Here is a 10,872-nt window from a genome sequence, read left to right as displayed (position 1 = left end):
TTTTTTTTTTTTTTTTTTTTTTTTTTTTTTTTTTTTTTTTTAAAAAATTAAAAAAAAAAAAAAAAGAAACCTAGAACCAAAGCGCCCAAGATTCAACATCTTGTTACTCCACATGTCCTCCAACACAAACGTCCGTGTATTGCTTTGAAGAAGCAGTGCATTAAGACAAATAAGGAAAAGGCCGCAGAATATGCTAAACTTTTGGCCAAAAGAATGGAGGCAAAAGAAAAACGCCAGGAACACACTGCCAAGAGACAGCGGCTGTCCTCTCTGAGAGATTCTACCTCCAAGTCTGAGTCCAGTCGAAAATGAGATTTTCTAAGAGTGACAAATAAGATCAGACATTTAAAAAAAAAAAAAAAAAGAATGGTTTGTGGATTGCATACTGGATGAAAGATCCACTTGCACTGCCAAAAACGATTATGTGCCAGGTAACAATTTTTGCTCCAGATCTTAATGTAGACTGGCAAATTCATATCTGATGGCTTTCCTTAGGAAAGCAGCTATTTCTAGTTCAATAAAAAGGTATTCAATGCCACCGATCTTGCTACATTTCTATTTCCTGAAATACAGTAGGAAATGGGAAGGAAATATGTGATGAGGGAACAGACGGCTGGCTGAAGACAAAGCATTAGCTGACACCCTGCAATCTCCCCCCACCCCTACTCCTGGATGGGACAGGTGTGATAGTGTTCCAGGAAGCCCCCAACCATCTTAATGCTAATGCCTTGCTAGAGGGAAAAACAACCTGAACTGACAAGGGCAAGGCCTCTGCTATCCTGTGAGTCTTCTTTAACATATGAAATACTTCCGCAACCTCCCTTTTTCCTTACCTCCCCCAGTCCCAGAGTATATAATCAGCCACCCCTCACAACCTGGGGCAGCAGCTCTTTCTGCCCAGGGATCCACGCTTTCATAAGCCACCATTTTACACCAAAGTCTCAAGAATTCTTTCTTGGTCTTCGGCTCCAGACTCCACCCTGCTGAACCTCACCTGTATTCCACAACCACATCAAGGCGAGGCACCATGGTGAGAACAGAAACTCTGAAAGAAATGCACCTGATCGATTATGTAAAGAATCTCTAACATCTGGATTTACTTAGCCATATGCTCATTAATTTCATATAAAGCTCAGAGAGTTTGAGTATCTTTTTTTGTCAGTGATGTAATACATATACACTTATGACCTAACTTAAAATTAATGCAGTACAAAATAAAATCAAAATATCACTTGGGCACAGGTGTGCTACCAGTGAGACAGGCATAGTATGGCTGCTAACCAGTATTTAATTCACTCTGAAACAGTCTCTAATAGTCTCAACACCTATGCTCAAGCCTTTTCCTTGGTCTTTGTCAACAAACAAGCATTTTTTAGGAATTCTTAGGTGTGAGCAGTATCACTGACCCAATGGTCTTTGACTTAATCATATATATATTTTTAAACTTTTCTGAGGAGATCAACACTGGTTTACATCATTGAGGAGGGGATTTGACCACACAAAAATGAAGAGGCAGGGGAGTAAGTAGGATTTTTCTGTCTAGCTAGAAGGGACTTTAAAAATAGGTAAAGTCCTGAAATGGGTAGATTGTGTATTCTGGGTGCTTCTCTGGAATTCTCTGTCCCCATCCAGTGGCCCCTTCTCCTCCTGTTTAGTAGGGCCTATTTAACTATTGAGTCATTCCGTCCTCTCTTCCTTCTCCTCCCTCAAAGCCTGTTCCTCATTTAAAAAATATATATATAAATAGTTCACTGACATCACACAACTTGGTGTCCTCCCTCCAGCAACTTTTATATATTAAGCTTCACTTCTAATTATAAATAAACCTGGCCACCATTCCAACTCCACCCTCTAAAGGATTTCAGGCAGCAGTCAAGAGGCAGTCTGAGGGGCAGGCAGGGGGAAGGGGTATTTCATTCAGTCTTTCCCACATCTTAAGTGTCCTCTGTGATTCTGGAGCTGGAGGAAATGGCTGGGAATGTTAGGCTCCAAAAAGCCACACTGCCAGTCACAAAATTGACTTGGGCTGTACACAAATTTCGTAAAGCAAAACTGGCTCACTCCGTGTTAGAAAGGTAGAAAATGTTCTGTTAGCCCAGTTCACATCAGTTTAAGACGCAGGGTAGAACTCCCTTCCCTTTTGAAAACTGCCTTGAGGCTTTTAAGAACCACAAACTGTCTGTGCCTCCCCGGCCAGCTCATTCAGGGCCCTCCCAGGAAAGGCTGAACCCATTCAGGAAAACGTGTTCCCGGAGGCGCTGCTCCCTCAGCACCAGCAGACCTTCCAGAGTTCAAAGTAAGCTCATGCTTTTGGGAGTTTCAAGCCCATGCCCCTGACATCCTGGTTTTATTTACCTCCTCAGTGCTGCACTGGAATCCTTTCTTCCCTGTCCTTTTTACTTTGATTTTCTTAGATTTACAACAGAAGTACTCACTAAAGCCGATCCACTCCCTATCGGCTTAAAATTGGTCAGTGGTGAGACAATATAACAGAACTGAAACTCGAAACTGTGGACAGACTCACTTTTCTGGAGATGAGTCTGCTTATTTAGGGTGACAGTGCGTTGTCAGTATTCTGGAACTGGCAGAATCAATTTCCTTCCCGGTATTTTCTACCTCAGCCCCCGGCGGTGGGGGCGGGGAGGCGGGGGTGTTGACAGGTGTGCAGAGCAACTTGAAAACCTTTACAGGCCTATACATTCTGGTGGGAAAGAGTTACTGGTGAAGGCAGGGAGCTAATGTGGCTTGACTCTCACCAAGGGCACTCTGAATGCCAGGTATTCCTAAGTGTGGCCCCGGGGGTGAGAAATTCCTGCTGAGTGACAATGAGGGGCGAAGGTTTAAAGCAAATTCTTCTGCTTATCCCTAGGGAGACATCTTCGTAGAAGGTAGCCCGTTCTTTGTTTTCTTTCTCTTTTCTTTTCCTTTCCTTTTTTCTTTTCTTTCTTTTCTTCTCTCCCTCTCTTTTTTTTTTTTACCATAAAAGATTTTAGTTTATTTAACAAAAAAGATCTTTTACTCAACTATCTTTTGTATTGTATATTTTCAATTTTAACAATGTGGCACAAGGGGCACAGGGAATTCATTATTTTAAAGACTTTATTTATTTATTTATTTATTTATTTATTTATTTATTTATTTGTGAGAGAGAGAGAACAAGCTGGGGGAGCTGCAGAGAGGGAGAAGCAGGCTCCCCACTGAGCAGAGAGCCTGATGCTGGACTCAATCCCAGGACCCTGGGATCATGATTTGAGCCAAAGACAGATGCTTAACAGACTGAGCCACCCAGGTGCCCTGCCTGGCACAGGAAATTCTTTATGTTAATGTTATAGCTCTTTGGTTGAACTCTAACTATCTGCTTCATTTTTAATTTTTTTTGAGTACAGTTTACACACAATGTTACATTAGTTTTAGGTGTACAACATAGTGATTGGACAAGTTTATATTACGTTGTGCTCACCACAAGTGTAGCTACCATCTTTCACAAAAATGGACACATAGATGAATAGAATAGAGAGCCCAGAAATAAAACCGCACAGTCAATTAATCTATGACAAAGGAGGCAAGAATACCAAGGGAGCAAAGTCTCTTCGATAAATGGTGTTGGGAAAACTGGACAGCAACATGCAAAAGAATGAAATTGGACCACTTTCTTACACCATACACAAAAATAAACTCCAAATGGAGTGAAGGTGGCCCATTCTCACCACCCATTCCTTCCATCCCATGACTCTGTCCTGTCTCAACAATTTACTTCACACATCCAGACACTTGCCCATGGTGTGCTCTCTGTCCCTTGAGTCTCCACGTAGCTTGGCTCCTCCAAATCACAGCTGTCTTAGCCCAGTGCCATCCTGCAGTAGAGTTCAACCACCTGCCCTAAATTCCATCTCCCACCCTGCCTGTGTTACCCTCTATTCTGTTAACCTGTTTTATTGTCTTCGTAGCACCTATCTCTCTATGAAATGATCCTGTGTATTTGTTTCTGTGGTATGTTTTGTTTCTTGCTTTCCTCACCAGAGTGTAAAATTCAGAAAGTCAGGAACCTCATCTTTCTGATTCACTGCTACATCCCCAGTGCCTCAGAAAGTACCCATTACACTGGGGGCTCAAAATATTTGTGGAGTGAATGAATATATGACTAAATGGGAATCACTGTAGATAAGAAGATATCAACTATATTCAGAAATGGAAAGTCTATGAGCCCTTGGTGAGCTCCTTTATGTATCCTACTGCTGTAATTCCATAAAGAGAGTAGGTAAAGGGGCATATATGGAATCATATTTCTCAGGTCAGGCTGTGAAGTCAGGGTGATAAGGTAAAGTAACTGACTTTAAGTTATCACATATTTGGATACATTTCTCTGACATCCAGCTTATCCAAGTAGGTAAGCAAACAGACCCTGAAATGCACTGCTGAGGCCATAGTCTGGCTATATAATTGGCTTACTAGTGGACCCTGGGAAAATTAGCTTTTCTGTGCTTCACTTTCTTTGCCTGTAAAATGAAAATAGCCAGATTACTTCCCAAATCAGATTGTTGTGAAGATTGAGTTAATTTAAATAATATGCTTAAAACAGTGTCTAGCATGTCCTAGCACCATAAACGTTTTCTTTTATTACCATTATCATTCTCATTTTTTATACTGTGCTTCTAATTCATGAGAATTTGAACCATTTTTTGGTCACAGATTCTGAGAGTCTGGTGAAGCCTACAGACCACTTCTCAAAATAATGCTGTTAAAAACATAAAATAAACTACATTATATTATGAAGGAAGGAAATACACTGAAATATATTTATCAAAATTTTAAAAAACTGTGATATAGAGGGGCACCTGGGTGGCTCAGTCAGTTAAATGTCTCACTCTTGGTTTAGCTTAGATCATGATCTCAGAGTCATGAGATCAAGCCCCTCCTTGGACTCCATGCTCAGCAGGGAGTTGGCTTGAGCTTCTCTCCCAGGCATCTGGATGGCTCAGTTGGTTAAGGGACTGCCTTTGGCTCACGTCATGATCCTGGAGTTCCAGGCCTGAGTCCTGCATTGGGAGTCTGCTTCTCCTTCTGGACCTCCCCTCCCTCATGATTTCTCACTCTCTCTGTCTCATTCCCTCTCTCAAATAAAATCTTAAAAAAAAAAAAAAAAAAGAGATTCTCTCCCTCTGCCCCTCCCCTGCTCACTCTCTCTTGTGCATGCTCTCTTTAAAAATAAATAATCTCTAAAGAAAACTGTGATATAGAGATAAATCTTCTTTTTGAACACATTAAATAATAAGATATATTGGCAGGACTCATAACCACCAAAATTTTAAAGTAGTGAAAAGTATAAACAATAGCTCAAGATATTGGCAGCAGCAATTAAAATTTCTGTGACTTCTATTAGCAACAAAATCACAGTTATTGCTAGTATATACCATGGTGGTCATCACTAATAATTGAAGGGAAAGCTAAATTCTAGTTAGAGGTTAGGGGGCGCCTGGGTGGCTCAGTTGGTTGAGCTTCTACTTTTGGCTCAGGTCATGATCCCAGAGTCCTGGGATCAAGCCCCACATTGGGGTCCCTGCTCAGCAGGAAGCCTGCTTCTCCCTCTCCCTCTGCCTGCTGCTCCCCCTGCTCGTATGCTTTCTCTTTTTGTCAAATAAACAAATAAAATCTTAAAAAGGAAAAAATTCTAGTTAGAGGTTACAGAAAATGAAGATGCTAATTTTTTTTTCCCCATTGGAGTTCACAGACATTGATGGTATCCACAGTTGATGTAATCCAAAGTAAGAATTTCTGCTATCGGTACTATCAGCTCCTCTAACAGCTATCCCAGGGTAGTTTGACAAAATATACATAATTTTTGTATGTGTATTTTTAGAAATGGATGTGATTTGACTCCTAGACATATAATCAATAAAAATGTCCATGCACACACGCACACAAGAATCCTTATTACAGTCTGTCTGAAATGGCAAAAGACTATAAATAACCCACTTATCCATTAACAAAAATCTGTTAAAATAATTTTATTAATTTGCACCCTATGGGGCACCTGGGTGGCTCAGTCATTAAGCGTCTGCCTTCAGCTCAGGGCATGAGCACAGGTTTCTGGGATCGAGCCCCGCATCGGGCTCCTCCCCTGGGAGCCTGCTTCTTTCTCTCCCACTCCCCCTGCTTGTGTTCCCTCTCTCGCTGGCTGTCTCTCTCTCTGCCAAATAAATAAAATCTTAAAAAAAAAAATTTGCACCCTATGAAATACAAGGGTTTTTTTTGTTGTTGGTTTGATAAGGAAGAAGATAAAAGCTGAAAATTGTCTCCATGTACTGACATAGAAGACACTCTTAATGGCATCATTCCATTTTTGTAAAAACACAGTTAATGGTATAGGTATACAAGTTACTGTGGCTATGGGGGTGGTTGATTATGGGAAACTTTCACTTTCTACACATATTGGTAATTCTTTTTCCAATAAACCTGCATCTCCAATTATCAAAAATATGATGATTATGTTTGAAAAATCAAATCCAGCCCTCTCAGGTTTCCTGGCATCCAGAAACATATTATAATGAATGTAAAACCAAACATATTTATTACTATTTGCATGTCTGTGGGAAGTCTCAGACAGACAACCTCTGGGGCTTTTCCCAGAATTCCTACGTAAAAATGATGCTGTGCTTCTCAAGCCACGGTCTATTGGTTTCGTGTTACTCAGATATGAACTAACATTTAATCTCAAAAGCTTTGAAATCTTTTTGGTCTATTTGGTTTAGTCTGCTAATATTCCTGTTTCTGGACCCCTCTCTCTACCCCACTCTTTAAGATTGTTTCTCCTTGATGTGAACCAACTGCTTAAACAATGTCAAGTTGCCCATTGCTTATTCTTTATTCTACCTGCAGCAAAGCATTTCTTTACATTCACTGCCCTCCACAAGCTCAGCCCATTCCTGCCATCAGGCCACATCCTGCTATTAGGGAAGAGAGCAAACTTCAGGTTAGGTAAGCTGTTGTGGGCACAGCAACTATACAGCTATACCTGCATATATATATTTAAGCATCACCCTACAATGCCAAATCATGACAACAATTTGTTCCAGGAATCCGTGCTTCTAAAAACAAAAAAATTTCCACCTCCTCTTTCTTTCATTTGCACAACTCATCACCTCTCAACTCCAGAAAATCAGCTCCTGCCTACACCATGCTTCTCTCTAAAGTCTCCAACAAGGTCCATGAGTGCTGCTGTTCTTTTCTTATGTGTCCTCATGAAATCTGACACTGTTGCTCATTGACACATTTGTGGAAGTCTGTCCTTCTTCACTTCTGGAACATCATGCTATTGATTTTCTTCTTTCTACTCCTTCATGGATCTTTCTTTTCCACCCTTAAAGGTCAGCATTCTTTAGGGTGCTATTTATGGCTGTAGAACTGTGACCCATAAGCACCTCCAAACTCAGCCTGTGAAATCCTAAATTTAGCATTTTTCCCCAGATCCTCTTTTCTTTATTCTCCACTTCCTATTCCAATGCATAATACCTTAGGTTTTTTTTGTTCAAGACCAAACACTGAACACCCCATTAGAATTCTCCCTCTTACTCAGCCTCATAACCCAAACTCCCTTTTGATTCTATAGATTTTACCTCCTTAAGTCTCTTTGATCCATCCATTTTACCCCCTTATTGCCTTAATTCAGTCACATGATTCCTTGCCTGGGCAACCACAGCACTCTTCCAACTACCCTTCTTGCCTGTATTTTGGCTAGCCTCTATTTACAAATGCCTATACGATCTTTCTAAAACCTAAGTACAATTATGCCATGTTCTTAGTTAAATTTTATAGATGCCCACTGCTTTTAGTATAAAACAATTCATTGATCAACCAAGACCTTTCATGATTTAGTTTCTGCCTACTTCTCTAGGCTCATTTCCTGCCATACCCACCACAGATGGCTCAGTTCAGCCATGCTACATAGTTTGCTGCTTGTTCCCTCTGCATCTATGTCTCATGTTCACACATTTATACAATGGTCTCTTACTTGAAGTACCCAATTTCCACACATACCCCACTACCATCATCACACATATCCATACAAACATCTGATGTAAGTCTAGATAATGCGAAGCTATCCTCGAAAAGTCAGTGTCAACTACCCATAGAGCTTTCCTTTATTCTCACCTCTTACCATCAATCTAATTTAAATCTATCCTGTGCTATCATTACCATGGCTCCAACTACATGGTATTACCTCCTATATTGGGCCAGAAACTTCAAGCACAGAAAAAATGTCTTATTAAGTTCCATATCACCAGTACCTGTTGGGTACTCAGCAAATATTTGTGGAATAAATAAATAGATGATTTACTTTATGATAGAAACCCCATTCACTCCACTACTCAGTCCCCACATTGCTCATCAGCTCATGGACTCTCTTCCTGACAAGTCTCCTCCATGCCACCATAAGAATAAAGTCTAAACTTCTTAATCTAGAACCTTAGACTTCATACCTAATTCCAAACTTCCTTTCCAGAACTATTTCCTACCACATTCCCTGCCATGAATCATTTGTTTTAACCCTTCTCTACTGTGCATTCTTCCCTGAATTCTTAGAGTCTCATTTCAGATCTTAGCTTACTAAAGGAAAACAAAAAATCAGGGAAATTGGTAAATTCTGCTCACCTCAGGAAGAATTAATTTCTCCTTCCTTTCACTTCTAATACAAAATTCTTTTATTTAGTGTTAACTATATTTTGCTTTTTTTATATACAATTGCTCCCCTTTGAGTTATAATGTCTCTAGAGACAGAGAATTTGTCTCACTCCTCTCTGCTCGCTCTTTTCTATTCCTAATCCCTGACTTGCAAATGATTAGTAATCAATAAACATTTGTTAAATCACATATATTTAGCTGGAAAATTTTACTTTATTTAAAAACAAGTTTAAATTGTGAATCCCCTAAATCAAAACTATGCCTAAGTTCCATAATCTACACTACACCTGGTTTACTCTGGGCACTGCAGCTTCACAGGAAACAACCAACCAACCCAGAAAACCTGGTCACAGGTAACAAAAGCCAAGATTGATAAGGGAGACTACATGAAACTAAAAAGCTTCTGCACAGCAAAGGAAACAATCAATAGAAGGAAAAGGCAACTTATGAAGTGGGAGAAGATATTTGCAAACCGTATATCTAATCAAGGGCTAATATCCAAAATATATTTTTAAAAAACTCCTACAAGTCAATAGCAATAATAATAATAACCTGATTAAAAACTGACCAAAGGGCTTGAATAAAATTTTCTCCAAAGATGGCATGCAAATGACCAACAGATATATGAAAAGGTATTCAACATCATTAAGTATCAGAGAAACACAAATCAAAAGCATAATGACAGCTCACCTCACATCTGTTAAAATGGCTATTACCAAAAAAACAAAAGAGTACAAGTGTTGTTGAAGATGTGGAAAAAAAGGAACATTTGTACACTGATGGTGGAATGTAGATATTATGGAAACCAGTATGAAAGTTCCTCAATAAATTAAAAACAGAACTAACATATGATCAAGCCATCCCACTTCTGGATATATATGCAAAGGAAGTGAAAACAGAATCTTGAAGAGATATCTTCAAAAAAAGCCTGGATAAAGATGATGTAGCATACAGATACAATAGAATATTATTCAGGCTTAAAAAAGAAGGAAATCCTGGGGCGCCTGGGTGGCTCAGTCAGTTAAGCATCTGTCTTCCATTCAGTCATGATCCCAGAACCTTGGGATTGGCCCTGCATCAGGCTCCCTACTCAGCAGAGAGTCTGCTTGTGCCTCTCCCTCTGCCCCTCCACCCCTCTCCACTCATGTTGGGGCTCTCTCTCTCTCTCTCAAATAAATAAATAAATAATCTTAAAAAAAAAAAAGACGGAAATCCTGCCATTTGGGACAACATGGATGAACCTGGAAGACATCATGATAAGTAAAATAAGCTAAACACAGAAGGACAAATACTACACGATCTCATATTTATGACGAATCTTAAATAGTCAAACTTGTAGAAGCGGTAGAATGGTAGTTGAGGGGAAAGGGAAATGGGGAGATATTGGTCAAAGGGTACAAATTTTTAGTTGCGCAAAATGAATAAATCCTAGAGATCTACTGTACAGCATAGTGCCTATAGTTAACAATATTATATTGTATACTTAACAATTTGTTAAGAGGGTCTTATGTTACATGTTCTTATCACAAATAGTAATAATAATATGTAAAAGTGGGAGGAAACTTCTAGAAGTGAGGGATATGTTTATGGCATTGACTAAGGTGATGGTTTCATGGGTATATACTTATCTCCAAATTCACCAAAAGTACACATTAAGTATGTACAGCTTTTGTATGTCAATCATACCTCAATAAAGTGTTTTGTTTTTTTTTAAAAGCCTGGAAAATACAAATGTCATTTTTACAGTCACAGAAAAAAAGTTCTTTAAATATCTTAATAACATTAATACTATCCAAAAACAAGGTACAATTTAATATCTAAGAATGGATATAATATGTGAGAGTAATAATAATAATATTCAATTAAGAAAGCCATGCTTTCTGTGAAGGCAGGAGACTGAATATATATTTCCTTTATTGACTTTAAAAGAAAAGAAATATACAAAGAGTTACACCTCAAGATCTATTCATAGGTATTTTTAATAAAGATTCAAGGGGGGCGCCTGGGTGGCACAGCGGTTAAGCGTCTGCCTTTGGCTCAGGGCGTGATCCCGGCATTATGGGATCGAGCCCCACATCAGGCTCCTCTGCTGTGGGCCTGCTTCTTCCTCTCCCACTCCCCCTGCTTGTGTTCCCTCTCTCGCTGGCTGTCTCTATCTCTGTCGAATAAATAAATAAAATCTTTAAAAAAATA

General features: G+C 39.4%; 1 pseudogene; it reads left to right on the top strand.

Annotated features, from left to right (window-relative positions):
- The window catches only part of LOC109489260, a 138,455-nt pseudogene extending 138,143 nt beyond the window's left edge, over positions 1-312 (top strand).
- Positions 313-10,872: the final 10,560 nt, after the last annotated feature.

The sequence above is a fragment of the Ailuropoda melanoleuca genome, chromosome 8, assembly GCF_002007445.2.
Source record: "Ailuropoda melanoleuca isolate Jingjing chromosome 8, ASM200744v2, whole genome shotgun sequence".
Classification (NCBI taxonomy): Eukaryota; Metazoa; Chordata; class Mammalia; order Carnivora; family Ursidae; genus Ailuropoda; species Ailuropoda melanoleuca.
The sequence above is the reverse complement of the archived record's forward strand: the minus strand, read 5'-3'. Positions and strand labels throughout refer to the sequence as shown.